The sequence below is a fragment of the Odocoileus virginianus genome, chromosome 1 (genome assembly GCF_023699985.2).
Source record: "Odocoileus virginianus isolate 20LAN1187 ecotype Illinois chromosome 1, Ovbor_1.2, whole genome shotgun sequence".
NCBI classification, from domain to species: Eukaryota; Metazoa; Chordata; class Mammalia; order Artiodactyla; family Cervidae; genus Odocoileus; species Odocoileus virginianus.
In genome coordinates, this window is record NC_069674.1 from 81419298 (window position 1) to 81443057 (window position 23760).

The following is a 23760-nucleotide window of genomic DNA, read 5'->3' on the forward strand; positions in this document are numbered from 1 at the left end:
CTTGACCTGCATACAGATTTCTCAGGAGGCAGGCCAGGTGGTCTGCTATTCCCATCTCTTTCAGAATTTTCCACAGTTTGTGGTGATTCACATAGTCAAAGGCTTTGGCATAGTCAATAAAACAGATGTTTTTCTGGAATTCTCTTGCTTTTTTGATGATCCAATGGATGTTGGTAATTTATCTCTGGTTCCTCTGCCTTTTCTAAATCCAGCTTGGTGCTCACTTCGGCAGCACATATACTAAAATTGGAACGATACAGAGAAGATTAGCATGGCCCCTGTGAAAGGGTGACACGCAAATTTGTGAAGCGTTCCATATTTTTGCAAATCAAAACCTCAATGAGGTACCATTACTTGCCAGTCAGAATGGCTGCTATCCAAAAGTCTACAAGCAATAAATGCTGGAGAGGGTGTGGAGAAAAGGAAACCCTCTTACACTGTTGGTGGGAATGCAAACTAGTACAGCCACTATGGAGAACAGTGTGGAGATTCCTTAAAAAACTGGAAATAGAACTGCCATATGACCCAGCAATCCCACTCCTGGGCATACACACTGAGGAAACCAGATCTGAAAGAGACATGTGCACCCCAATGTTCATCACAGCACTGTTTATAATAGTCAGGACATGGAAGCAACCTAGATGCCCATCAGCAGACGAATGGATAAGGAAGCTATGGTACATATATACTATGGAATATTACTCAGCCATTACAAAGAATTCATTTGAATCAGTTCTAATGAGATGGATGAAACTGGAGCCCATTATACAGAGTGAAGTAAGCCAGAAAGATAAAGACCAATACAGTATATTAACGCATATATATGGAATTTTAAAAGATGGTAACGATAACCCTATATGCAAAACAGAAAAAGAGACACAGATGTACAGAACAGACTTTTAGACTCTGTGGGAGAAGGCGAGGGTGGGATGTTCTGACAGAACAGCATTGAAACAAGTATACTATCAAGGGTGAAACAGATCACCAACCCAGGTTGGATGCATGAGACGGGTGCTCAGGGCTGGTGCACTGGGAAGACCCAGAGGGATGGAATTGAGAGGGAGGCAGGAGGGGGGATCGGGATGGGGAACACATGTAAATCCATGGCTGATTCATGTCAATGTATGGCAAAAACCACTACAAAAAAAAAAAAAATCCAGCTTGAACATCTGGAAGTTCATGGTTCACATACTGTTGAAGCCTGGCTTGGAGAATTTTGAGCATTACTTTGCTAGCGTGTGAGATGAGTGAAATTGTGCAGTAGTTTGAACATTCTTTGGCATTGCCTTTCTTTGGGATTGGAATGAAAACTGACCTTTTCTGGTCCTGTGGCCAATGCTGAGTTTTCCAAATTAATCACATCTGTAAAATTTCTTTTACCATCTGAGACATCATATTCACACCCCAAATCTGCACAAACATTGGGCAATGTTATTGCTTAAAAATATGAGTTAACCATATTGTGCATGCTTGCTAAGTTGCTTCAGTTATGTCTGACTCTTTGAGACCCTAAGAGCCCTCCAGGCTCTTCTGTCCATGGGATTTTTCAGACAAGAATACTGGAGTGGGTTGTCATGCACTCCTCCAGGGAATCTTCCCCACTCAAGGATCGAACCCGTGTCTCTTATATCTGCTGCATTGGTAGGCGAATTCTTTACCACTAGTGCCACCTGGGAAGCCCAGTTAACTGTATAGATCTAAATAAAAGCTTACCTTTTCATACCACTCAAAACTGGAATATGTTGAATGCTTGGAACAATTTACTGAACTTGCCTAACCAAGGCAAACTTTTAAAAATGAATTCCTGGCTGAAAATGTTTTAGTCACAGGTTGTTGTAAAAGAGTATGTCCCTGAAAACACAGCACTCTGGCAGCTGAAGTGTACCTCTCCCAAAACACACTCTGGTAGGTAAGAACAATCATTCACAGCAACACCTATATAGCTAGGATTTCTCAAGCTAGTCTGAACTACCTTAAGATTCCTGCCTGAACCTGCTTCCCTCCGGGTCTTCTACTGACACACTTCTTCCTGTTTGTAGCTCTTCAGTCACACAGATCTTCTTTGGGTTCTTTGAAGGTCTTTGAGCACACTCTCCCGTCTTGGTAACAACCTGGTTACCCAGCTTCAGCTGGTAACTTACATACCCTTCAGATCTCAGCCCAGTGTCATCTCTAAAGAGAGTCTTTAACCACCAAGTATAAATTAAAATACTGTGTTTCACTTAATAGAACTTAATGAAAATTTCATTTCATGATTATATGGGTATTTAATCTGTTTGATGGCTGACTCCCCAGTATGCCTGTAAGCTCTGTAAGCTGGAAAGCGTATCAGTCTTATCCTCTACTTTATCGCCTGCACTTAGTACCCTGATTGACAATAAATACTATTAAATAGATAAATGGATGCATAAATAAGAACAGTTTAATATACAAGTTATTAGAGTATTTACAGGATGCGAACTTTCACTTGCTTATGGGCTAATGGACCTCTTATTGTTGTTCAGTCACTAAGTCATGCCTGACTCTTTGCGACCCCATGGACTGCAACACTTCAGGCTTTCCTGTCATTCACTATTTCCTGGAGTTTGCTCAAACTCATGTCCATTGAGTCAGTGATGCCATACAACCATCTCGTCCTCTGTCATACCCTTCTCCTCCTGCCCTCAATCTTTCCCAGCATCAGGGTCTTTTCCAGTGGGTTGGCTCTTCGCATCAGGTGGACAAATTTTTGGGAGTTTCAGCTTTAGCATCAGTCCTCCAAATGAATATCAGGGCTGGTTTCCTTTAGGATTGACTAGTTTGATCTCCTTGCAGTCCAAGGGACTCTCAAGAGTCTTTTCCAGCACAACAGTTCAAAGGCATCAATTCTTAAGTGCTCAGCCTTCTTTATGGTCTAACCCTCACATCTATACATGACCACTGGAAAAACCATAGCTTTGCCTAGACGGACTTTTGTTGGCAAAGTAATGTCTCTGCTTTTTAACATGCTGTGTAGGTTTGTCATAGCTTTCCTTCCAAGGAGTAAGCGTCTTTTGATTTCATGACTGTAGTCACCATCTGCAGTGATTTTGGAGCGCAAGAAAAAAAGTCTGTCACTATTTCCATTTTTTTCCCCTTTTATTTGCCATGAAGTGATAGGACTGGATGCCATGATCTTAGTGTTTTGAAAGTTTTTTGAAAACTTAGTTGAGTTTTAAGCCAGCTTTTCACTCTCATCTTTCACTTTCATCAACAGGCTCTTTAGTTACTCTTCGCTTTCTACCACTAGGGTGGTATCATCTGCACATGTGAGGTTATTGGTATTTTTCCCAGCAACCTTGATTTCAGCTTGCGCTTCATATGCAGCCCCCACATTTCACATGATATACTATGCATAGAAGTTAAAAAACAGGGTGACAGTAGATTGCCTTGTTGTACTCCTTTTCCAATTTGAACCAGTCTGGTGTTCCATATCCAGTTAATTCACCACAAATATAATTCAACCCAGTGAGGTCACGTTTTCTGAAAGCATTTCTGCTCTGGTAGAAGGAGGCTCAGATTTCAGTGTTACTAACTTCTTTTTGTTTTGTTTTGTTTTGTTTTGTTACTAACTTCTTGCAGTCCACCTCTTCCTTGCTGTAGTCAACCTCTCTGCTGTGGTGATGAGTCACATGCCGGGTAGAAGACTTCATGCTGTGGTAACTGTTTAAAATATGTTTTCTTAGTCTACAAGCAATAAATGCTGGAGAGGGTGTGGAGAAAAGAGAACCCTCTTACACTGTTGGTGGGAATGCAAACTAGTACAACCACTATGGAGAACAGTGTGGAGATTCCTTAAAAAACTGGAAATAGAACTGCCATATGACCCAGCAATCCCACTCCTGGGCATACACACTGAGGAAGGCAGAACTGAAAGGGACATGTGTACCCCAATGTTCATCGCAGCACTGTTTATAATAGCCAAGACATGGAAGCAACCTAGATGCCCATCAGACGAATGGATAAGGAAGCTATGGTACATATACACTATGGAATATTACTCAGCCATTACAAAGAATTCATTTGAATCAGTTCTAATGAGATGGATGAAACTGGAGCCCATTATACAGAGTGAAGTAAGCCAGAGAGATAAAGACCAATACAGTATACGAACACATATATATGGAATTTAGAAAGATGATAACGATAACACTATATGCAAGACAGAAAAAGAGACACAGATGTACAGAACAGACTTTTGGACTCTATGGGAGAAGGCGAGGGTGGGATGATCTGAGAGAATAGCATTGAAACATGTATATTATCAAGTGTGAAACAGATCGCCCGTCCAGGTTGGATGCACGAGACAAATGCTCAGGGCTGGTGCACTGGGATGACCAGAGGGATGGGATGGGGAGGGAGGTGGGAAGGGGGTTCAGGATGGGGAACCATGTAAATCCATGGCTGATTCATGTCAATGTATGGCAAAAACCACTACAATACTGTAAAGTAACTAGCCTCCAACTAATAAAAATAAAGGGAAAAAAATGCTCCAGCCCAGGGAGGAGCAGAGGAGGATGGGACAAGACTAACAAAATGTTAGTAATTGATGAAGCTAGGTGATGGGTATGTAGATGATGTAGATGATGGCTATGTTATTCTCTACTTTTGTATATGCTTAAAAGTTGTTCCATAATACAAATAAATAAATAACATCTAAAAAATACGTTTTCTTACTCCTTAGCTTGTAAAGAGTGTATTACTTGGGCAAAGGCTACGTACAGATTTACATAACCTAAAGCATAAATACTCAAGTATGGCCTATCTGGGATGGGCATTGCATAAGTTAAGAAATTGTCTGGAAATAGAACAGCTTGCAAACTCAGCTCTGCCAGCGTGTGACTCAGAGGCAAGCTACACTCTCATTTTTTATCTCAATCCAACACAAGGAAATGTGCCTTAGATAAACCTATTATATATCTCATAGAAGTATTATCTCTGATGAAAATGACTAAGCAAAGCTTTGATAAACTTTAAAGTATGTTATTCTTTTAAACAAGAAAGTTGGCAGAGATTATTAGTAAGGTTTCCCCTACTGTTAACATTTAATAATTCCAGAACAGTTTTTGAAGGACTCATGAATCCCTACCTTTTCTTTGTTGTTCATTCACTCAGCCGTGTCTGACTCTTTGCAACCCCTAGGACTACAACATGCCAGGCTTCCCTGTCCTTCACTATCTCCTGGAGTTTGCTCAAACTCGTGTCCATTGAGTCAGTGATGCCATCCAACCATCTCATCCTCTGTCACCCCCTTCTACTTCTGCCCTCAATCTTTCCCAGCATCAGGGTCTTTTTCAATGAGTTGGTTCTTTGCATCAGGTGCCCAAAGTACTGGAGTTTCAGCTTCAGCATCAGTCCTTCAAATGAATATTCAGGAATGATTTCCTTTAGGATTGATTGGTTTGATCTCCTTGCTGTCCAAGAGACTCTCAAGAGTCTTCTCCAACACCACAGTTTGAAAGCATCAATTCTTTGGCGCTCAACCTTCTTTATGGTCCAACTCTCACATCTGTACATGACTACTGGAAAAACCATAGCTTTGACTAGATGGACCTTTGTGGGAAAAGTGATGTCTCTAATTTTTTTTAGAGAAATACTAATTCCATACTTGTTCGTGGGATCCCCCTATAGTCCCACAATGAGAAACAAAACTGTATGTCACCAAGGCTACTTTAAACATCAATTATTCTCCTTAAACCACAGAAGCCCAAGCGTGGCATAATTATTTTTAGCCTCGTGACTTCTGCATGCCACTCTGATAGCCTGGCTCATGATTCAGTACGAGACCTTCTAACTGCCTTGGATTCTTTCCAGTTTCCAGGCAGACTTGTGGTTAGTTCCTATTTTTGCCATGCTCTGCGCCTTCCTCAGTTGGGTGCACCCTTACTTGACAAACTCCTGCTCAGATCCCTAATCTCAAGAACTGGCACTAGGGATTCTCTATCGCTTTCGTTTTCGTTATTCTTAGGATTCTTAAGATGAGATCTATAGATGCCTAGGCCCTGAGATTCTGACATTTGCTGTGCATTCTATTTGCTTGGAGGGTAGGGAAGACAGTTTTGTGAGAGAGGCAGATTCCTGGGACCCGCTGATCCCTCTTATTCAGAAAGTCTGGGAGGAGGTTTGGGAAATTTCATTTCATACAAACATCCTAGGTATTCAGATGAAAATCATAGCTCTTTCTTTGAGCAACACCAAGAGGGTTTACATGAATGAAATTCAGGGGATCTGGGAACCTCCAAAAGTGTTTACAATGTCTTGTTTCTATGTGTAATTGTATTTCTCTGAGGGTAGGTTCATAAATTTCAAAAGATGATTTAAGGAGTCTGTGATATTAAAAAAAAATTTAAGTAATGCATTATCATGTTAGATATTTACCTTGAATATGTATATATTTGTCCTCAATGAAGAAAAGAAACCTTCCTCCTTTTTTGAGAAATAAAATATGGACTCAGGAATATCAACCTCCTTTTTATAAAGAAATCAGTTTTGATTAACGATAAGCTATGAAATAGTCATGGCTAAAAAAAAAGAAAAGCATAGGAAGATATAAACAAGAAATAAGAAGAAAAATACCAACCCACAATCCAGAATTAATCAGTTAATGTTTCCTTATGTTTTCTTTAAGCCATTATTGTGAAAGTCTAATATATGCATTTTACTGTATAAGGCATTCTTAGACATTAAAAAAAATACAAACATTTTAAAATTGACTAAGGACTGTAGATGCACACACAAGATGCCCCACACTTTGTTTCAAGTTCTGGAAGGCCAGAGATTTAACGTGAAGTAGGTAGTATACATGAACACTAATGGAAGAGAAGATGGTGCCACACTCTCAACCTGTCATATTCATTTTAACAGGAAAAGTACAAAACTCGCAGCTAGAAAAATCTTGGTTCTGGTCCTTCCTCCATCACTTCCTACTTGTATAATTCTAGATAAGTCACTTAATATTTCTGGGCTTCTGATGACTGACCTCTTAGAAGGCACATAATCTTTTTGAAGGCAGGACACAGTACTGCATGATATCCTGTCTACATATATGTTTTTACATATATGTAGATATAGATATATACAAACACACATATATATATATGTGTATGTAAACAATTATGTATGTTAGGTCATTTGGAAAATGCAGGAAGAGTATAAAGAGATAAAAAATAATCTGTATGATTATAATGCAGAGATAAAAGCTCTTATCCTGTATTTTTTTTCCCACACCTAAAAATTAAAGCGTCATTCACTTTGGCTTGGCATTGTGCTAGAAAGATGCAAAGTGTGCCCAGTAAAATGATATGTATCCTACATTCAATTTTTATTGAAGAAGCAAACATCACTGCAAGGGATAGTATTAAGTTCTACAGATTTATATAAGTTAGGAAAAGACATAAAATACAGCACTTGTATTGATACAAGCAGAATGTCAAATGTATTTTTTTGTAGAAGCTACACAGTTGGCAGCCTACTATTATACCTTACAATATATGTGTTTCACCATCACATACAACGAAGAATGCTTCATGACTCCCACCTTCTATGAGCTGCCGTACACATGAGACAGAAAACTGGAAAACAGAACCAACGTGTTGGGCTGTACCTGTATTTAACATAACACCGGGCAAGGACTAGTGCTTGACAAACATGTATTTGTATAGCCTTTCACCTCTTTAGCTAATACGTTATCAGCTTCTATGGAACACACAAACAAAGTGAACCTTGCACACACCAAGGCAGAATCCAAAGTATTTAGAAGGCTGAAAGGAAAGCTACCGAAAGGGGCTACCAGTCGGAACAACTGCGTCAAGTTGCCCAGTCACAGTAACTGTCCCAGTTAGCCAGCTTCAGTAGCGCAGGGGTGAAACTATACGTGAGGATGGTTCACAAGCATTACAAAAAGGATGGGCAATGAAGAATCTGTGTGAGAAAACAGGTTGTGCAGTCAGCCTGGGTTGTTGGTAAAAAGGTGAGAAGAGAACATGAAAGGGAGCACCAAGAAAGGGTTCCTACAGGAGTTTGCGTGTAAGAAGGAGCAGAGGGCAGACCCATGAGAAGGGGGACATCATTTTATTTCCTAAGGAATTCTCCACCTTTGCTGTGGCAGACTGCAAATGTCTCTCTCTCTTTCACACACACATACTTACACATACACACACACAGACATGTATGTGTGCCATGACCGCTTCACTTTCCCATAGGATTTCCACCCATCAAGAGACATGGTCACAATGAGCCCTGCTTTGGGACAACTTGGAGGCTCACTGGGAATTTCTCAGAACTAAAACACAGGCAGGGACGAAGGAGCTCTGAGAGCAGCCATTTTATTTCCCAGGGAACGCCACGATCTACCTGGGGTTTCAAGGATTAGCTCCAGACATATCTGTTAGCAGCACAAGTAGGCTTCTAGACCTTCCCAGGAGTGCCCTGACTATACCACCCCGACTCCTATCACATTCTTGGAATTACATGGCCCTGCAATAGAAGCTTGAGGCTCTCCAAGGCTATTCTGAACTCTCTTTACAAAGGTTCATTGTTTATTCAAGAATATTCTCATTTGCAAAATTCTATTTGGGAAAATGACAGCCTTAAAATCTAAATGGTTTTGTGTCCCAGATAAGTTCCAGGACCCAGAAGAGACATAGGAAACATCTTATACACAATATGTTATCTCAATGAAGCAAGAATTCAATGTTGAATAAAAGCTGATACACTACTGTGTAAACATCAATATGACAGAGTATCTTAAAGCTTTTAAAAAAATATGAAAGTATCTTTAATCTTAGTGTTTCAAAACTAATTTATTTCTATTGACCTAAAGTAGCTCTTTTGAAGCTTTGTCATAAAAACAACAAGTTGTCGAGTTTCTATTTTTTTTTTTAGAGAGAAGCTATCATTAATTAAGTGGAAGTCACTCAGTCATGTCCAACTCTTTGTGACCCCATGGACTCTCCATGGAATTCTCCAGGCCAGAATACTGGAGTGGGTAGCCTTTCCCTTCTCCAGGGGATCTTCCCAACCCAGGTCTCCTGCATTGCAGGCGGATTCTTTACCAACAGAGCTGAAGGGCCTTAACTTTCTTTTCTTGGTACCCAATTCAATATTTCCTCGGAAATATTTTGTATTGAGTAATATGCATAGATCTGGGTATGTCTAGCCCAAATTCAGACTTAATTGAAGAAAGTACAGAAAACTACTAGACCATTCAGATATGACCTAAATCAAATCCCTTACAATTATATAATGGAAGTCACAAATAGATTCAAGGGATTTGATCTGATAGAGTGCCTGAAGAACTACGGATGGAGGTTCATAACATTGTCAGGAGACAGTGATCAGTACCATCCCCAAGAAAAAGAAATACAGAAAGGTAAAATGGTTGTCTTAGCAGGCCTTACAAATAGCTGAGAAAAGAAGAAAAGTGGAAGGCAAAGGTGAAAAGGAAAGATATATCCATCTGAATGCAGAGTTCCAAAGAACAGCAATGAGAGGTAAGAAAGCCTTCCTTAGTGATGAATGCAAAGAAATAGAGGAAAACAATAGAATGGGAAAGACTAGAGATCTCTTCAAGAAAATTAGAGACACCAAGGGAACATTTCATTCAAAGATGGGCACAAGAAAGGACAGAAACAGTATGGACATAACAAAAGCAGAAGACATTGAGAAGAGGTGGCAAGAATACACAGAAGAACTATGCAAAATAAATCTTCATGACCCAGATAACCATGATGGTGTGATCACTTACCTAGAGCCAGACTTCCTGGAGTGCAAAGTCAAGTGGGCCTTAGGAAGCATCACTATAAACAAAGCTAGTGGAGGTGACAAAATTCCAGCTGGGCTGTTTCAAATCCTAAAAGATGATTCTGTGAAAGTGCTGCACTCAATATGCCAGCAAATTTGGAAAACTCAGCAGTGGCCACAGGACTGGAAAAAGTCAGTTTTCTTTCTAATCTCAAAGAAGGGCAATGTCAAAGAATGTTCAAACAACCACACAGTTGCACTCATCTCACACACTAGCAAAGTAATGCTCAAAATTCTCCAAGCTAGGCTTCAACAGTACATGAGCCGTGAACTTCCAGATGTTCAAGGTGGATTTAGAAAAGGCAGAGGAACCAGAGATCAAATTGCCAACATCCGTTGGATCACTGAAAAACCAAGAGAATTCCAGAAAATGTTAATGTTAGCTTCATTGACTATGCTAAAGCCTTTGACTGTGTGGATCACAACAAACTGGAAAATTCTTCAAGAGATGGGAATACCAGACCACCTTACCTGCCTCTTTAGAAATCAGTATGCAGGTCAAGAAGCAACAGTTAGAACCAGACATGGAACAACAGACTGGTTCTAAAGTGAAAGGAGTATGTCAAGGCTGTCTATTGTCACCTTGCTTTTTAACTTCTATGCAGAGTACATCATGAGAAACGCTGGGCTTGATGAAGCACAAGCAGGAATCAAGATTGCCGGGAGAAATATCAATAACCTCAGATATGCAGATGACACCACCCTTATGGCAGAAATTGAAAAGGAACTAAAGAGCCTCTTGATGAAAGTGAAAGAGGGGAGTGAAAAAGCTGGCTTAAAACTCAACATTCAGAAAAACTAAGATCATGGCATCTGGTCCCATCACTTCATGGCAAATAGATGGGGAAACAATGGAAATAGTGACAGACTTTATTTTCTTGGACTCTAAAATCACTGCAGATGGTGACTACAGTCATGAAATTAAAAGACACTTGCTCTTTGGAAGAAAAGTTATGACAAACCTAGACAGCATATTAAAAAAAAAAAAAGCAGAGACATTACTTTGCCAACAAAGGTCCATCTAGTCAAGGCTATGGTTTTTCCAGTAGTCATGTATGGATGTGAGAGTTGGACTATAAAGAAAGCTGAGCGCCGAAGAATTGATGCTTTTGAACTGTGGTGTTGGAGAAGACTCTTGAGAGTCCCCTGGACTGCAAGGAAATCCAACCAGGCCATCCTAAAGGAGATCAGTCCTAAATATTCATTGGAAGGACTGGTGCTGAAGCTGAAACTTCAATACTTTGGCCACCTGATGCAAGGAACTGACTCATTGCAAAAGACCCTGATGCTGGGAAAGATTGAAGGCGGGAGGAGAAGGGGATGATAGAAGATGAAACAGTTGGATGGCATCACCGACTCAGTGGACATGAGTTCGAACAAGCTCCACAAGTTGGTGATGGACAGGGAAGACTGGCATGCTCCAGTCAATGCATCACAAAGAGTCGGACAAGACTGAGCAGTTGAACTGAACTGAGTACACACAAGCATTAAGTCCATGGTATTTAAACTCATTCATAAAACTCCAAAATGTGGGAAAGGGAGTCTTTCACTACCTTTCATTTTCCTGAAAACTAGTGATGATATGGAATCACACGTTCTGTAACTGGAAAGTTGACTTCTTAAGAGAATCCTCCATTAAATACATTGGAGTGTTATCTCCTAAGAAAAGTTTTTGTTTATCTTAGTGCAAACCCATATGGCATCTGGTCCCATCACTTCATGGCAAATAGATGGGGAAACAGTGGCAACAGTGACTGACTTTATTTTTCTGGGCTCCAAAATCACTGCAGATGGTGATTGCAGCCGTGAAATGAAAAGACACTTACTCCTTGGAAGGAAAATTATGACCAACCTAGACAGCATATTAAAAAGCAGAGACATTACTTTGTCAACAAAGGTCCGTCTAGTCAAGGCTATGGTTTTTCCAGTGGTCATGTATGGATGTGAGAGTTGGACTGTGAAGAAAGCTGAGCGCCAGAAAATTGATGCTTTTGAACTGTGGTGTTGGAGGAGACTCTTGAGAGTCCCTTGGACTGCAAGGAGTTCCAACCAGTCCATCCTAAAGGAGATCAGGCCTGGGTGTTCATTGGAAGGACTGATGTTGAACCTGAAACTCCAATACTTTGGCCACCTGATGCAAACAGCTGACTCATTGGGAAAGACCCCAATGCTGGGAAAGATTGAGGGCATGAGGAGAAGGGGACGACAGAGGATGAGATGGTTGGATGGCATCACCGACTCGATGGACGTGGGTTTGGGTGGACTCCAGAAGTTGGTGATGGACAGGGAGGCCTGGTATGCTGCGGTTCACGGGGTCACAAAGAGTTGGACATGACTGAGTGACTGAACTGAACTGAACTGAACTGAAATCCATATCATTAATATCTAATGTTCCTGACTTCTGAATATGAAGTAATAAATGAATGGAAACCAGCTGTCCTCTGAGTCAGGTGAGACAGTTCAAAGCACACAGGTATAACTTAAGTGGAATGTTCATAACTTCCTAGAAAGCTATTAATCCTGCTAAATAGGGACTCTGTATATTAATCTCACCTTTTCAATGCAGGAACTATAACTATACTGTGGCCACGGGAGTGCTTCCTAAACAACAAGTTCTTTTTCCTCTTGGTCATGAATTCCATCCCTTCTTTACCATTAAAGACTCTTTGGTTCTATCTCTTCACAGCTTATCCCCACTGTGCTACACTTTCTTTTTTTGAAAGTCACAGACAATTTATCTTTCTTTAATTAGATTGGGAGAAAAGAAAGTGAAGAACGCATTGTGGGCGAAAGTGCATGCTAAGTCACTTTACTCGTGTCTGACTCTTTGTGACCCCATGCACCATAGCCTGCCAGGCTCCTCTGTCCATGGGATTCTCCAAGCAAGAATACTGGAGTTGGCATGCCTTCTTCCATGGCAAGAAGTAGTAAGTCTTTTAGGGTCTGGCATTGATTCTCATAGCAGAACATACAGCAGAGATGTGGGAACACATGGGTTACTCTTATGTTCCCTACGTTGCTTAAAGGGATGCTGTTGCCATGGTAGTTGGCTATGCCCCACAAGTGGGATGCTGGTCTTTCCCCAGAAATCTTTATCCTAGTCTTCATCGCAAGGAGGGCACTGCCACGGGCTCTCGGCTAGAGTCTCTTGTCCAGGGTCCCTGATTTGGCTGACTACATCCTGCTCAATACGCCTTTTTGTCATCACAGCTTGATATATGGTGACTGATTTCAGCCTGAGGGAGCTGATGGAGAACACCGAAGGGACAAGCAGCCCGTGTGATGTGATGTCAGGATGATTCTTTCTCCACTTGATAAGATGATAAGGAAACCTGCAGGCCCTAATCTGGTGGTTTTTATCATAGGGGCATTATAATAGCTTTTCAGGGTCCAGGGAATCATGTAAATTTCTTCCATGTTGGAAGTGAAGAAGCCAAGACAAAGAGCTCAGCCAAGACATGCTCTCCCTACAGTCGCCTTCAACGCACACCCACCCTACTCTGCTACACTTTCTAAAGCACTTTCTAACTCATAAACCTCCAACAGCTTCCTGCTGTCAAAAGAAATCTTGAGAGACAATGTGGGATAGCAGAAAGAGCCCAAAGTAAGGCCAGCTTTAAAAGTGTGGGGGCATGTCTCCCCAGCTTTCAAGCACAAAAAGTGAAAAGTATAGTCTTCACTCAGTCATGTCCGACTCTTTGTGACCCCATGGATTGCAGCCTGCCAGGCTCCTCTGTCCATGAGATTTCCCAGGCAAGAATGCTGTAGTGGGTTGCCATTCCCTGCTCTAAGGGATCTTCCTGACCCAGGAGTCAAATCCAGGTTTGGCTTTTCATCAATTATTACTATCTCTCCATATACAGCCCCAGTATGAATCTCTCATCTCACTCAGCCTCCTCACTGTCCTTCACACACCTGTCAACATGACTGTCACTTTCAGAAGGAAAGTCCATCTTCCTCCCTCCTTACTAATAAACACGTTTCCTCTGTGGCCCTTTAATTCCAAATTTTCTCTGAGTTAGAGCTTATAATAACCTCTCTCATGTTTTAAAATACTATGGCACTGGTATTTATGAACTATTAATATATGACACCTCCTGACACTCAACTTTCAAAAGGCACAACCTCTTCTCCAGTTATTTTTGCATGTACATTTATTCATGTACCTTTAAGTGCATAAATATTTTTTCTAACTCTTGATTCCTCCTTCTTCCCATGCTTCCCTCTTTTTACACATAACTTGAAATCAATTTCAATAACAGAAAAGGGAACTATAAATAGATATAAGACAAAGGACACTGTTCATATGATTTAAATTTTGCTGAGTTTCCTGGCAGCTATAGCTTAAAGAAAAAGCTTAAATCTCATTAGCAGAAAAGAGGAACCATACCAAAAACTTTCTGTGAATTTAACCCTAAAAGAAAGGTTTTTAATGTGAGACATCATAGGAGACATCATATTGTAAGTGATGTAATGAACAACATCCTTAACATTTTCACAACATTTTTCAATTTCATGTAGTTGCTTCTTGAGAGGGACTCCAATATGGGTTGAAGACAAAACACTAATATAAATCTAGTGAAGATGATACTTTAAAAAATCCTCTATAGTTTCTTGCAGAATATTAGGCATTGAGTAGGTATCTAATAAATACTTGCTAGTGACCTCTTTAAGGGAACTTTTACATTATTTCACTTAAAAACTAGTGATGGAAATCTGCAATGTTTTTCTCTTACAGGCATCTAAGTAATCAAAGAGAACAGGAGAGGTAAAGAAAGCCAGCTCCCTAAGTTAGTGAAGTTTTAATCAATGGTTTATTTTCTCTGCACAGAAAGTTATGAGTTGCACTTTCCACCCAAAGGATGTAAGAATTTGGTTGTCAGGCTGAAAAGATATGGTTGCATTTAATTAGAACAGGTTTTAATATTGATTCTGACCTTTGGCAGAGTTCTCAGTGTGGTAAGAGATAGAGAGGCCTCCGGGCTAGACAGCTGGTGTTTGTCAGGTGGAGTAAAATTCAAGCTTTGTTCTCACACAGACACTCCAAGGGCAAAGCCAGTGGCAGAAGCTGAGCTCTGCTAAAGTAAAGAGATAAGGTATCCACTCCTGAAGTCAAAGAAAACTTCCCTGTTTGGACAGGCACAGGAAGGCCGCCTGAGGGTCAGAAAGGGAGGGGGTACCGCTCCATGATAAATATGGACCTACCCTCACAGGCCTCTGTGGTGGGGTTCATCTTAGCAAAAAGTTGTGTCCACATGTTGGGGAGGGTCCTAGAATTAAGATCTCTCTCTTCAGGCCCACTCACTGCTGCCGCTCTGAGATCAGCAGTATGGCAGAGTACCAACCCAAGTCACTCTGGCCTGGAAGGCCAAACAGCATGCTTGGATCTCACTCTTCTCACTCATCTACCTGGACCAGGATTGCCCAGCCTCAGCCCTGTTGACATTTGGGGATGGATAATTCCTTCTTATAGGGGGCTGTCCAGTATAGGGTATTTAGCATCTCTGGTCTCTACCCACTATATGCCAATAACATTCCCACCTGTAGTCGTGATAATAAAAAATGTTTTCAGACATTGCCGAATGTCCCATGATGGGCAAACAACTTCCTTTGTTGAGTTACTGCTTAGAATGCATTGGGATAGGTACTCAGTAGTCTCAGTGAAGCCCATTTATGGCTAGATTCTAGTTGTCAGAGGATACATTTGTAGTCTGTATTTCATTTCTATGCACTTTGTCTTAAAATTACTGTAAATATTCCTTTTGAAAATTTAGGTTTGTACCAGCTGGACTGAAAGAAAATGGAATTTTCCTTACCTTAGTTTAGGAAGGTAACTCAGAGCCCTGGAGGACAGTAATGAGTTATCCCAGGGAAGCACCCAACACACAGAAGAGAGAGGTGTAGGGGGAGCTGTGGGTGCTGGAGTTTTCCCTTTAAAAAACTCACTACTTTTCCCCCCTGGAATTTCATAGGATATCTGCATTTTCTTTGCAGCCTCACACAAATGTTTTCATGAGCTCCCAATCTGTACACCCAAATATTCACTGACCATGTCTTCTAACTGTTTCAAGACCCCTCAGCATCAACACAGGGCCTTGGAGCCACCTTAGGAGAGCTTGGTTACACCTCACGTGTATTCTCTGAGCTTTGGGCTCACATGAATTCATGTGCTCAGACATAAACAAGACAAAGAAATAAAAACCAAAACATTCAGATGGCTTTGGGGGGCCCTATGAACTCAGAGAAAGAGAAAGCTGAAAGGAAACCACAAATATACTTGACGAAATGAGACTTTTGACAGATATTCAATGTGCAGAGCTAAAAGAAAGTTCAGCAGAGACTGCCAGAATAAGGGAGACCAGGGGTTGTTAGACATTTCAACAAGAAACAGATGGTTCCATCTGGCTCTAATAAAAGATGAAACTACTTCTTCAAAGCAGCCTAGTTACCTTATGAATATGTGTCAGGAAAGAAACCAACGACTGGAAAAAGAATAAGGAAAGGGATCTGTGTTGTGAAAATAAAGAGGGAAACGTCATTAAAATGGAGTCAGGAGGCCAGCAGGGGGTGGAGGGAGCTTTCATGCAATACCACTCATTGTCCATGGCAGGAAGAATTGTCACCATCAGCAGAAGGAAAGAATCATTGGTTACAGGCCCCCAACAGGAAAATACGGACATTGCATCTCCTACAGTTCTGCCGAGAGAACGCACTGGTCATAGCAAACACCCTCTTCCAACAACACAAGAGAAGACTCTACACATGGACATCATGAGATGGTCAATACCGAAATCAGACTGATTATATTCTTTGCAGCCAAAGATGGAGAAGCTCTATACAGTCAGCAAAAACAAGACCAGGAGCTGACTGTGGCTCAGACCATGAACTCCTTATTGCCAAATTCAGACTTAAATTGAAGAAAGTAGGGAAAATCACTACACCACCCAGGTACGACCTAAATCAAGTCCCTAATGATTATACAGTGGAAGTGAGAAATAGATTTAAGGGACTAGATCTGGTAGACAGAGTGCCTGATGAACTATGGACGGAGGTTTGTGACATTGTAGAGGAGACAGGGAGCAAGACCATCCCCAAGAAAAAGAAATGCAAAAAAGCAAAATGGCCATCTGAGGAGGTCTTACAAATAGCTGAGAAAAGAAAAGAAGCCAAAAGCAAAGGAGAAAAGGAAAGATATACCCATTTGAATGCAGAGTTCCAAAGAATAGCAAGGAGAGATAAGAAAGCCTTCCTCAGCAATCAATGCAAAGAAATAGAGGAAAACAACAGAATGGGAAAGACTAGAGATCTGTTCAAGAAAATTAGAGATACCAAGGAAATATTTCATGCAAAGATGGGCTCAACAAAGGACAGAAATGGTATGGACCTAACAGAAGCAGAAGATATTAAGAAGAGGTGGCAAGAATATACAGAAGAACTGTACAAAAAAGATCTTCATGACCCAGATAATCAGGATGGTGTGATCACCCATTTAGAGCCAGACATCCTGGAATGTGAAGTCAAGTGGGCCTTAGGAAGCATCACTACAAACAAAGCTAGTGGAGGTGATGGAATTTCAGTTAAGCTATTTCAAATCCTAAAAGATGATGCTGTGAAAGTGCTGCACTCAATATACCAGCAAATTTGGAAAACTCATCAGTGGCCACAGGACTGAAAAAGGTCAGTTTTCGTTCCAATCCCAAAGAAAGGCAATGCAAAAGAATACTCAAACTACCACACATTTGCACTCATCTCATATGCTAGTAAAGTAATGCTCAAAATTCCCCAAGCCAAGCTTCAACAATATGTGAGTCATGAACTTCCAGATGTTCCAACTGGTTTTAGAAAAGGCAGAGCAACCAGAGATCAAATTGCCAACATCCACTGGATCATCGAAAAAGCAAGAGTTCCAGGAAAACATCTATTTCTGCTTTTTGACTATGCCAAAGCCTTTGACTGTGTGGATCACAAAAAGCTGTGGAAAATTCTGAAAGAGATGGGAATACCAGACCACCTGACCTGCCTCTTGAGAAACCTGTACACAGGTTAGGAAGCAACAGTTAGAACTGGACATGGAACAACAGACTGGTCCCAAATAGAAAAAGGAGTACGTCAAGGCTGTATATTGTCACCCTGCTTATTTGACTTATATGCAGAGTACATCATGAGAAACACTGGGCTGGAGGAAGCACAAGCTGGAATCAAGATTGCCGGGGGAAATATCAATAACCTCAGATATGCAGATTATACCACCCTTATGGCAGAAAGTGAAGAACTAAAGAGCCTCTTGATGAAAGTGAATGAGGAGAGTGAAAAAGTTGGCTTAAAGCTCAACATTCAGAAAACTAAGATCCTGGCATCTGGTCCCATCACTTCATGGCAAATAGATGGGGAAACAGTGTAAACAGTGGCTGACTTTATTTCTGGGGCTCCAAAATCACTGCAGATGGTGACTACAGCCATGAAATAAAAAGACACTCACTCCTTGGAAGAAAAGTTATGACCAACCTAGACAGCATATGTAAAAGCAGAGACATTACTTTGCCAACAAAGATCCGTCTAGTCAAGGCTATGGTTTCTCCAGTAGTCATGTATAGATGTGAGAGTTGGACTATAAAGAAAGCTGAGTGCCGAAGAATTGATGCTTTTGAACTGTGGTGTTGGAGAAGACTCTTGAGAGTCCCTTGGACTGAAAGGAGATCAAAACAGTCCATCCCAAAGGAAATCAGTACTGAATGCTCATTGGAAGCACTGACGTTGAAGCTGAAACTCGAATACTTTGGCTACCTGATGCGAAGAGCTGACACATCTGTAAAGACCCTGATGCTGGGAAACATTGAAAGCAGGAGGAGAAGAGGACAACAGAGGACGAGATGGTTGGATGGCATCACCGACTCAATGGACATGATTTTGAGGAAACTCCAGGAGCTGGTGATGGACAGGGAGGTCTGGCGTGCTGCAATCCATGGGGTCACAAAGAGTCGGACACGACTGAGCGACTGAACTGAACTGTTGAACAGAAAACCAGCTACTCCAGCAACTCAGCCAACGAGAAACAGTCATCACCCTAGACTCTCACTTTTCTCCGACAGACTAATTCAAAATAATACTTCCTAACTTCCTCTTTCTTTCTCTTATAACATTCTTTTCCTTTGTTGAACATGCCTATGGCTTTTGCTCTAGCTTGCTTGTCCTGAATTGCAGCTCCTCTGGTATTTCTGAATAAACCCATTGTGGTGAAATAACTTGACTGATTTATTTTTAAGATCAACATCACTTGATGGTAAAAAATGGGATCCCAAGAAGACCTCCAACAACTCCCAAGGTGTGTGAGCAACCCACAGAGCCCAGAGCTCATTGCTTGCTCACTGACCATGAATTTGAGGACAAGAGTCTCCTGGATTTCAAGCCCACACTCTGAATTTTGAGTTCAGGCTTTATTTGGGATCTGTTTGACTGTTTTGTTCTTTCTGAGAGTGTTCATATGGCCTTTGGCCCAATTCCCTTGGAACTGGGCTGTTTCCACTGCAACTCTATTAGAACTCTGACTATTGGAACCGTGTTAACCTTTAGCCTCATTCCTTTTGGAACTAAACTGTTCCCACTGGAAGTCTGTCATATCAGAATTCTATCAGAATTGTGCTGATCTTTAGCCTAGTTTCTTTTGGCACTGGGCTGATCCCATTGGAACTCTATGTTTGGGAATTTTTCTTGTTGCTTTAGAGGAAAAAATCCCAAAGAAATGAGATCCAAGTCATCAGAATGCTTTGAGGGTGCCCCCAGCCAATTTTGTGTTTAAAAACTTGGATCTCTCATTAAAAAGGATGAAATAATGCCATTTGTAGCGACATGGATGACCTAGAGATTGTCATACTGAGTGAAGTGAGACAGAGGAGAAATACCTTATGATAGCCCTGTGGAATCTAAAAAGAAATGATACACATGAACTTACAAAACAGAAAGAGACTCACATATTTAGAGAACAATCTTACAGTTGTGGTGGGGAGGACAGGGGAAGAGATAGTTAGGTAGTTGGGGATGGACGTGTACACACTGCTATAATTAAAATAAATAATCAATAAGCACCTACTGCACAGCACAAGGAACTCTGCTCAACGTTATCTGGCAGCCTGGATGGGAGGAGGATTCTGGGGAGAATGGGTACATGTACATGTATGACTGAATCTCTTTACTGTTTACTTGAAACTATCATAACATCATTAATCGGCTATAACCCAATACAAAATAAAAAGTTTAAAAAAAAAAACACCTTTCCTCATGTGCATTTCTAACTCAAGAGACTGACTTAACCAAAAGTAACTTAGAACACTAATGGCCATTATGGGGAACTTCCAAACTCCTCACACTTCTCTTCAAACTGAATTGGACAGCTGTGGGCTCTAAAGCTGTCAAAACCTAATGGGACACATATTTTCAATGATATTTTGAGGCTTCCAAGCATTGTCAGGAGTCTAAAATTGCTTCTTTGCAAATACAATTTCTAAATTAACTGAGGCGACAAATGACTAAATAAAGACAAAACGGCTTCTCCTCCCCTTCCCTCATTTTTTGAAGGCAGCCCCCCTTGTGCCAGCCCCCACCTCTGGTGCCATCCTCCTCCCGTGCTGCACCCTCAGTTTCCCCAGTCTCACTCTTTCACCAAACTTCCCCTTTTCCCTGAGCCTCTGCTCACTTCCCCCTTTTCTGAGGCTATCAGAACCTTCCCCTTTAAAGGCTTCTCTTCTGAGGATCCAAATAAACCCCAAATGTCTTCTGGTCCCTGGACTATAAGGTCAAATTGAGAGCCCTTAAGTAACTGAGGACCCCCATAGGTTTGCTGAAGTATTTAACATTGTTGTTCAAACTAACCAACCTGCTGTCTCAGATTTGGGTCAGTTAGTCCACTAGCTTGTTGCTGATAGTCAAGCCAAACAGTGAACCAGTTTTGCTGGATGGGAACATCCTGAACAGATGCAGAAAAACAAACTCTTAACTTTTAGCAAAAAGCTAGAACACTGGCTGAAAACTTTCACTGGGCAATTACAGTAGCTCTACCTAAGCCTGATCAAAATAAAATGAAGGCTTGCCTACAGAAATCTGAGGAACCCCTTCACGATGATTATAATAGACTTCAGATCGTTTTCAAATGAAATTCGGGTCTTCCTTCAGTTCAAAGAGTGAGGATCCTTAGTAAACCTCCCCAGGCTCCCAATCTCTAAACCTGGTCCCTTTTGTTGAGGCCTTCTGAGAATACACACCTTTTTTCTCCTTAGTTCCTCTGCTCCTATTCATTTACTAGGCTGAGGCTTCTCAGAAAAGTATCACGCTGGAATTTCCGTCTCCTAAAAGGCAAAAACAATGCTAGAATTTGACAGTAGCAATAGCCAACCAAGTGAACTGAATGACATTTCACCGTTTTTTATTCGCTTTTATTTTTGTTGGCACTATAGCTGAATATGGGGATATGCTGGTCACTTATCCCTATTGGATCAGCTACCATCCTCTTTATGGGAAAAAATCTTCAAGGGATGTTTGTAGAATACACAGTGCACCTCCTGTCAAGATTTGAATAGATCCCTCAAAGCCTTTCTCCAGAATTAACACCCTATAAATAAAGGGGCCCTTCAAGGCATCAAGCCATAATAGAGGATTACAAGGCTCAGAGCCTCATTATCCTCTACTCCAGTCCCCGTGCATGTGTGCGTGTGTGTGCGTGTGTGTGTGCACGTGTGTATGTGCACTCATGCATGCTCAGTTGCTTCAACTGTGCCCAACTCTTTGCTACCCCATGGACTGTAGCCTGCCAGACTCCTCTGTCCATGGGATTCTCTAGGCAAGAATACTGGCAACCCACTGGAGTGGGTTGTCATGCCTTCCTCCAGGGGATCTTCCCGATCCAGGGATCGAACCTATGTCTCCTGCACAACAGGTGGCTTCTTCACCGCTGAGCCACGGGGTAAGCCCTCTAGTCCCGGTAATACCCATTTTACCTGTAGGAAAACTCAATGGCCCCAGTGAACATTCAACCAGAACTTACAAGCAATAAACAACTCTTTCATCTCTTGACACCCTGTTGTTCCCAGCCTCTACACACTACTGACACCCAGTCCCACTGAAAGCACATTTTCACTGTAATTAATTTATGGAGTACATTCTTTAATATTCCAGTTGATAAGGTTATACAACACCCTTTTGCACTCACTTAGAAAGAAAGGTAATAAATTTGGACAGTAATGCCCCTGCATTACACGGGAACTTTGCCTTACTCTTCACAAGTCATGAAGGTTGATTTGGATGGTGTAAAGTTTTGCAGACTCTACTTTGTTATAATACATGGGTAGTTTGCTTCTCTGCTCCCTTTCTCAAGCTTTTTCACAGGAAGACAACATTCATGTGTTAAAACCGTTGGCCTTGAAGGGACATAAAGTCTCCAATTAAAAACTGCAGTTGGCTCAAACTCAGGCTTGATATTCAGGCACTTCTCAGTCTTTTGAGCTAGTCACAGCACGTCCAATGCACCTGGCCCCTGCCTCTTTTGATCAACAGCTGATAAAAAGGAGATACATTTCATTATCATAAAGGCCTAATTGCTTGTGTTAAAAATAAGCATGCTTTGGTAGAGCAATCCTTTCACAGCATGTTCCCAGGAGGCAAATACCCTAAGCATCACACTTTGCAGCCTGCCTGTTGGAAAAGACACCTCAAGAAAGATTATCTTCAGCCTCACTGGAAAGCCTCTATTGGGTACTGCTAACCATTCCTTGTGCCATCAAACTCTACAAAACAGACTCTTGGATTCAAAAAGCAATTCTGCTGCTATTCCCAAATAAACCCATTTTTGCTGCTGAAATATTACTGCTTTATTTTTAAGGTTAACAGTGTTTAACTAACTTCACTACAATTGAGATCTTATTTGTATACTGTGTGTATCCATAGTCCCTTACATGTTAATATTTTTAGATTAAGTTCATATGATAGAAAGGGATTCTATTATAGGGGAAAACTTTGTGAATAACTTTTTTTCCTTATAATGACTGCATAAATGAAGATGTAGCTGATCTACATGAATTAAGTGTTGCTGTGATATGGGAAATTGGGCTTCCCAGGTGGCTCAGTGGTAAAGAATCTGCCCGCCAATGTGAGAGATACAGGAGACACAGGTTTGATACCTGGGTCAGGAAGATCCCCTGGAGGAGGAAATGGCAACTGACTCCAGTATTCTTGCCTGGAAAATCCCATGGACTGGTGGGCTACAGTCCATGGGGTCACAAAGAGTCAGACATGACTGAGCACACATGCACATGATATGGGGAAGAACCAAGAACTTTGACAGTTCAGTTTACTAACTAGATTAGTTTGGTTATTTAGAAGCCTGTGATATTAAAAAAAAAAAAGTCAATATTTATGTACCAAATGAAACACTACTCGACATCTGTAACTATACTGCAAAGTGTTACAACATTGGAAAGGCAAGAGATCCAGAATAGCCAAAATGATCTTGAAAAAGAAAAAAGAAGCTGGAGGACTCAGATATCAATTTCAAAACTAAAGAACTGTGGTACTCAAGACAGTGTGGTACCAGCATAGGACAGACGTGCAGGTGAATCAAAGAGAATTGAGAGTGAGAAGTAAAGGGTATCATGTATAGTGAATGTATAGTGCATGACTTTTTTTTTTTCCATTTATTTTTATTAGTTGGAGGCTAATTACTTTACATCATTGCAGTGGTTTTTGTCATACATTGAAATGAATTAGTCATGGATTTACATGTATTCCCCCATCCCGGTCCCCCCTCCCACCTCCCTCTCCACCCGATCCCTCTGGGTCTTCCCAGTGCACCAGGCCCGAGCACTTGTCTCATGCACCCAACCTGGGCTGGTGATCTGTTTCACCCTAGATAATATACATGTTTCGATGCTGTTCTCTTGAAACATCCCACCCTCG

The 23760-nt window shown here is 41.2% G+C and overlaps 1 non-coding gene across 1 annotated transcript; it reads left to right on the forward strand.

Moving 5' to 3' along the window:
- Positions 1 to 216: 216 nt before the first annotated feature.
- Positions 217 to 323, forward strand: LOC139036701 (U6 spliceosomal RNA). The gene has a single exon (XR_011489535.1). It is a non-coding gene; the product is annotated as a U6 spliceosomal RNA (small nuclear RNA).
- The last annotated feature ends 23437 nt before the right edge of the window (positions 324 to 23760 follow it).